At 39.0% G+C, this 7,429-nt stretch overlaps 1 pseudogene; it reads right to left on the bottom strand.

The window, feature by feature from the left end:
• Nucleotides 1-1,896: 1,896 nt before the first annotated feature.
• LOC119530206 lies at nucleotides 1,897-7,155 on the bottom strand (annotated as a pseudogene).
• Nucleotides 7,156-7,429: the final 274 nt, after the last annotated feature.

The following is a 7,429-nucleotide window of genomic DNA, read 5'->3' as shown; positions in this document are numbered from 1 at the left end:
TTCCATTTATTTAGGACTTCTTTGATTTCTTTTAGCAATGTTTTGGAGTTTTCTGAATACAAGTCCTTTACATCCTTGGTTAAGTTTATTCCTAGATATTTGATTCTTTTTGTTGCTATTGTAAATGGAATTTTTTATCTGATTTCCTCCCCATATTGTCATTACTAGTGTATAGAAACTACCAATTTTTGCATGTTAATCTTGTATCCCATCACTTTGCTGAACTCATTTAATAGATCTAGTAGCTTTGTTGTAGGTTTTTCTATACTTTCTATTATAGGCTCATGCCATCTGCAAATAGTGAAAATTTTACTTCTACCTCTCCAATTCAAATGCCTTTTATTTCATTTTCTTGCCTAATTGCCCTGACTAGAACTTCTAGTATAATGTTGAATAACAGTGGTGACAGTGGACATCCTCATCTTGTTCCAGATCTCAGTGGGAAATCTTTCAATCAGTTTTTCACCATTGAGTATGATAGCTGCAGGTTTTTCATATATGCACTCTATCATGTTGAGGACATTTCCTTCTATTCTTATCTGTCAAACTGTTTTTATCAAGAAGAGATGCTGGATTTTTTCAAATGCCTTTTCTGCATCAACTGAGATGATCATGTGATTCTTCTACTTCGATTTGTTAATATAGTGTATTACATTAATTGATTTTCTTGTGTTGAACCACCCTTGTATAACTTGGATAAAACCCACATGATCATGGTGTATAATTCTTTTAATGTCCTGTTGGATTCAATTTGCAAGTGTTTTGTTGAGAAGTTTTACATCTATATTCAGTAGAGAGATTGGTCTGCAATTTTCCTTTCTTGTAGTATCTTTATCTGGCTTTGGTATTAGGGTGCTGTTGCTTCATAGAATGAGTTAAGTAATGTTCCCTCCTGTTCAATGTTCTATAAGAGTTTGAGCATGATTGGATTAATTCTTCTGGGAATGACTGGTAGAATTCACCCATGAAGATATCTGGTCATGGGCTTTGTGCCAGTTCGATGTATTATGTCCCCCAAAACACCATTATCTTTGATGCAATCTTGTGTGGGCAGACATATTAGTGTTGATTAGATTTTGGAATCCTTTGGGTGTTTCCATGGAGATGTGATCCACCCAACTGTAGGTGATAACTCTGAGATAATTTCCATGCAGGTGTGACCCCACCCATTCAGCAGGAGCCTTGATTATTAGAACAGTATATAAGCTCAGACAGAAGGACCGAGCTTGCTACAGCCAAGAGGGACACTTTGAAGAAAGCACAGGAGCTGCAGATGAGAGACAGTTTGAAGATGGCTGTTGAAAGCAGAGTCTTGCTCTGGAGAAGCTAAGAGAGGAAAAATGCCCCAAGAGCAAATAAGAGTGACATTTTTGAGGAGCTGCAGCCTAGAGAGGAATGTCCTGGGAGAAAGCCATTTTGAAACCAGAACTTGGAGCAGACACCAGCCACATGCCTTCCCAGATAACAGAGGTTTTCTGGATGCCATTGGCCATCCTCCAGTGAAGGTACCTGATTGCTGATGTGTTACCTTGGACACTTTATGGCCTTAAGACTGTAACTGTGTAACCAAATAAACCCTCTTTTATAAAAGCCATTCCATTTCTGGTGTTTTGCATTCTGGCAGCACTAGCAAACTAGAACAAGCTTATCTTTGTTGAAGATTTTTGATGACTGTTTCAATCTCTTTACTTGGTTTGAGACCTATTTCTTCTGACGTCAGTGTGGGTTGGTTATGAGTTTTTATAAAATTGTTCATTTCATCAAATTTGTCTAATTTGTTGGCATATAGTTGTTCATAGTATACTCTTTTTTTGACAGTTTGTTTTACTTAAATGTGTATACTCAAGGTACAAGACAATTGCATCTAACATTGTTATAAATAAAAGAGAAATCACATCAGCCATCAAGGGATCCTGAATGAACATCTTCATAACTTCCATTTTCATCACCTTTACTTTCTGGGTATAATTTAATAAGATTATCAATTTGAAGAATAATAATTCCAGCTTCTGCTGCAAACTTCAAACTCTTTAACTATGGTAGGTTCAAACACCCCTGCTTGTTTGTTGTCTTGAGGTTTACTGTTGACCAAATTGAGACCAATCCATTTTAGATTTTATGTTCTGGGTTGACTTGAGCCTCATTATGGAAAGCTCTTAACTTTGCAACCAGATCTGTGGAGTCTTGGGCAGCATTAACTGCCAGTGTATTAGGAATAACATGAAGAGATCTTGCAAATTTTGCAATAGCAAGCTGGCCTCGAGACCCTGTTGGTCACAGAGTTTTTAAGGTATATTGAAGGGCTGCTTCCACAGCACTCCCACCTGGAACCACAGATTTTGATTCCAAAACTCTCTTTACCACACAAAGAGCATCATGTAAAAAGCAATCCATCTCATCACACATGAAATCATTTGCCCCACCTAAGATAATTGTTGCTGATGTACGAGACTTAGTGCTTTTTATTAAAATCAGCTCATCATCACAAATCCTCTCCTGCACCACCTCTTCTGCTTGTCCCAGCATTGCAGCTTCAAAAGTTTCTTCATCTTCCAGTTCGGCCAGGGTTGAGAGAATCGTTACTCCAGAAGCTTTAGCAATGCGTTTAAGGTCTCTTTTTAAAAATTTTCTAACTGCCATAGCACCAGACTCCACAAAATACTTCAGACACATATCGTTAATTCCACCAGTGGTTAGAATAACATTAGCACCAGTTGCCAGGATCTACTGCATTCTCTCCTTGGTGATATCTGACACCCTCTATCTAATTTGGTCTGGTTTTTTTAGGGTCAGTAATAACCACTTATAGCTCAGCTTCACTTCCTTATTCTGTAGGCTGAAGTCAAGGCAAGCAATTTTTGCATTTACTATTCTCTTGGGCATACCCTGAGATCCCACCACACAGTTGAGTGCATAGCCATTAATTAGCATACTCTCCTGATTTCTCCCATGGACTTTCAGAACATTCACAGAATTGACCGGATAGTGAGGCTGGCTGCTTATATCTGTGTACTTAAAATCGCAAGTACTGCATCTACTACCATATTAGCAAGGAAATCACCAACAATTACAGTGATTTTGGAAGACATAGATGTCTTAGCAGCATCAATCAGGCAATCTCTTCCAAGTTCATCTGTGTTAATAATTAGATTTTCACTGATATACTGCACTGCTTCCTTGCAAGCAAGTCAGTAGCCACTGATAACTGATGTGGGATGAATTTGCTGTTTGACTAGTTGAGCTGCATTTTTAGTAGTTCTGCTGCAATAATAACCACTGTGGTAGTTTCATCTCCAACTTCCTTGTCTTAAAGATCAGCCAGCTCACAAAGAACTTTAGCTGCAGGATGTTCTATTTCTAGTAACTTCAGTATGGTTGTATTATCATTAGTAATGTTTACATCACCAATATCATCCACCAACATTTTATTCAAGAGAACTTTTTACACTATTAGCAAAAGAAGCTGCGGTCATAATACACTGGGAGTGGATTGTCTCCCCAGTGCTATGGTCCCAACTATGGACAAAAACCCCTCCATCTTGGCAGTAGGGGAGCATCAAATATCACACCAGGGGAAACCAGTGTCTCATCCTCTAGAGTGGGCAGTGGCCACCACAATGGCAGAGATGGCCTTGAGCAGATGAAAGCAGTACTGCAGGTGCTGCTGGGTAGCCCTGCCTTGGCTCGCCCCTCTGCACTCCTCCTGCCTTGCCATGAACCAGGGAAGGCCATAGTATACTCTTATGATCTTTGTTTATTTCTGTGGGGTCAGTTGTAATGTCCCCCATTTCATTTCTGATTTTATTTGCATCTTCTCTCTTCTGTCTTTGTCAGTCTAGCTAAGCGTTTGTCAGTTTTGTTGATCGTCTGAAAGAGCTGACTTTTGGGTTTGTTGAGTTTCTTTACAGTTTTTCATTATTATTGTTCTCAATTTCATTTATTTCTGTTGTAATCGTTATTTCTTTCCTTCTGTTTGCTTTGGAGTTACTTTTTTGTTCTTGTTCTAGTTCTACCAGGTGTGCATTTATGTCTTTGACTTTAGTTCTTTCTGCCTTATTAATGTAGGCATTTAGGGCTATAAATTTCCCTCTCAGCACTGCCTTCATTGCAGTTTTGATATGTTATGTTCTTGTTTTCACTCATCTGAAGATATTTACTGATTTCTCTTTCAATTTCTTCTTTGACCCACTGATTGTTTAAAAGTATGTTGTTTAACCTCCATATATTTGTGAGTTACCCAGTTCTTCAGCTGTTATTGATTTACAGCTTCATTCCATTATGATCAGAAAAAATGCTTTGTATGATTTCAATCTTTTAAAATTTATTGAGACTGATTTTTTGACCTAACATATGGTCTATCCTGGAGAGTAATCCATGAGCACTTGAGAAGAATGCAATCATGCTGTTTTGGGGTGCAATGTTCTGTATATGTCAGTTAGGTCTAGTTCAGTTCTCATATTCTTCAAGTTCTTTGTTTTCTTATTGATTCTCTGTCTAGACATTCTATCTATTGATGTGAGTGGTGTTTTGAAGTCTGCAACAATTATTGTAGAGATGTCTGTTTCTCCCTTCAGTTTTGCCAGTATTTGCCTCATGTATTTTCAGGCACTCTGGTTAGGTTCATATTTATGATTGTTATTTTATTAATATGTAGTATCCCTCTATGTCTCTTAAAAGAGTTTTGCATTTAAAGACTATTTTGTCCCATATTAGTATAGCCACCTGTTCTGGTTTTCTAATGCTACCATTAGACAAAATACCAGAAATGGATCAGCTTTTATAAGGGGTGTTTATTTGGTTACAAATTTACAGTCCTAAAGCCATAAAAGTGTCCAAGCTATGGCATCAGCAAGAGGTTGCCTTCACTGAAGAATGACCGATGGCATCCAGAACACTTATGTCAGTTGGGAAGGCACATGGTTGGTGTCTGCTGTTCCTTTGCTCCCAGGTTGCATTTCAAAATGGCTTTCTCCAAAATGTCTCTGGATCTCTCTTAGCTTCTTCAGCTCCTGTGCATCTAAGCATCAGGGTCCTTTCTTAGCTTCCCCAGAGCAAACTCTGGGCTAACATCTCCAAATGTCTCCAAGCTCAGCATCAGTGTCAGCACTTAGCTTCTCTCCAAAATGTCCCTCTCAGCTATTCTGAGCTCCTTCTGTTTGTGAGCTTTTTAATAGGACTCCAGTGATTAAATCAAGACCCACCCTGAATGGGTGGGGTTCATATCTCCACCCATTTAATTTAATCAAATGTTTCACCCACTACTGATTGAGTCACATCTCCATGGAAGCACTCAATCAAAAGATTCTGACCTAATCAACACTAAGACATCTCCCCCCACAAGACTGCATTAAAGAATGTGGCTTTTGGGGGGACATAATATATTAAAACTGGCACACTACCCCAGCTCTTTTTTGTTACTGTTTGTGAGGAATATCTTTTTCCAGCCTTTCACTTTCAACTTATTTGTTTCTCTGAGTCTAAGGTAAGCCTCTTGGAGACAGCATATAGATGGATAATATTTTTTTATCCATTTTGCCAATCTGTGTCTTTTGATTGGAGAGTTTAATCCATTAACATTAAATGTTATTACTCTAAAGACAGCAATTACTTCAACCATTTTATCCTTTTGTTTTTATATATCATATCTTATATTTATCCCTCTTTTTACCTTTTTAGTTACCTTCACTGATAATCTGCATTTGTACCCTCTCCTCCAAACCTCTTTCTCCTGTCTTTTCTTTTCAGCCTACAGAATTCCATTTAGTATTCCTTGTAGGGCAGGTTTCTCATTAATGAACTCTCTCACTTTCTGTTTATCTGTGAATATTTAAAACTCCCTCTGGTTTTTGAAGGACACTTTTGCTGGATAAAAATTCTTGGCTGGCAGTTTTTCTCTTTCAGTATCTTAAATACATTGTACCATTGCCTTCCTGTTTCCATGGTTTCTGATGAGAAATCAGAACTTAGTCTTCTTGAGCACCCCTTCTATGGGATGGATCATTTTTCTCTTCCTGCTTTCAGAATTCTCTCTTTATCTTTCGTAGTTGACAGTTTGATTAGTAGATGCCTTGTTGTGGAATCTATTCAGATTTATTCTGTTTGGAGTATGTTGTGCTTCTTGGACTTGTATATTTGTCTTTCATAAGAATTGGGAAATGTTGGGCCATTATTTCCTGAAATATTCTTCAGCCCTTTTTCTCTTCTCTTCTCCTTCTGGGACCCCATGATGTGTATGTTTGTGAACTTTATGCTGTTACTCAATTCCCTGATACCCTGCTCCTTTTTTCCCATTCTTCTCTCTATCTGTTCTCCTGTCTGTTCTGTTTCAGATGTCCTGTCTTCTAATTTGTGGATCCTCTCTTTCGCTTGTTCAAATCTGCTGTTGTATGCCTTTAGCATATTTTTAATCTCATTATTGTACCTTTAATTCCCATAAGTTCCATTGCTTTTCTTTGCATGCTTTCAAATTGTTCTTTATACTCACCTAGTGTCTTCTTAGTAGCCTATATCTCTATAGCTATTTTTTCCTTTATCTCCTTAAATTCATTTAGGAAATTTATTTAACATCTTTGATTAGTTTTTCCAAATTTGGTATCTCCTCTGGATTATTAATTTGTTTCTTGACAGGCCATATCTTCCTGTTTCTTTTTGTATGGCTTGTAATTTTTTGCTGTTACCTGGGCATCTGATTATCTTGGTGAGATTATTCTGAATATCAGTTTCTCTTCTTGTGTAGGATTTTGTTGTTGATTGGGTTTGGGTTAAGGCTTTTCTTTGACACTTGGTTTGTCAGTATTTCCCAGCCAAAACAGGGCCAGAGACCTATGCCAAGGGCACAGACCAGTTTCAAAAGGCCTTGGGGACAGAGTCAGGAAATATGCCAAAAAACATTTTTGCCAGGTCCTCAAGGCTGTGCTTTCCTGGCCTGCCCAGCAGACAGCACTCTTTAGCACCCTATTCCCCATAGCCCTAAGAAGGCAGAGTATTCTTAGCCCTCCTCTGTTTCTGACTCTGCTGCAGATCAAACAAATGGTGAGCAAGCACCTGTTCAGGATGGGCTAAAGTAGCAGGACCCAGTGGTCTAAATTTGGCAGCCAATAGCTGGATCAGTACTGGACCACGTCCCCATCTGTTCTTGGGGAAGAAGTCGTCCATGGCCCCCCCCAGTCTGCAACAGCCTGCCAGGAAGGGACTGGATGGGCCCAAAGTTGCTTGCCTTGAGGGTGGGGAATGAGTGCCTGAAGCCATGGCTGAGCGAGTTACTCACAAGTCTTCACCGCAGTTTCTCAGTCTCTTTGTTCTGCTCTTCCCTGGATGCTGCACAGAAATCCCCTGGCCTCCAGAGCCCCAGAACTGTTGTTCCTGACCATTTCTGCCTGTCCACTAGTGTTTTAGGAAGAGGCATGAGCCCTGAAGCTATTGAGACTCA

The sequence above is a fragment of the Choloepus didactylus genome, chromosome 3, assembly GCF_015220235.1.
Source record: "Choloepus didactylus isolate mChoDid1 chromosome 3, mChoDid1.pri, whole genome shotgun sequence".
NCBI classification, from domain to species: Eukaryota; Metazoa; Chordata; class Mammalia; order Pilosa; family Megalonychidae; genus Choloepus; species Choloepus didactylus.
Note: the sequence above shows the minus strand (reverse complement) of the source record. Positions and strands in the feature narration are given on the sequence as shown.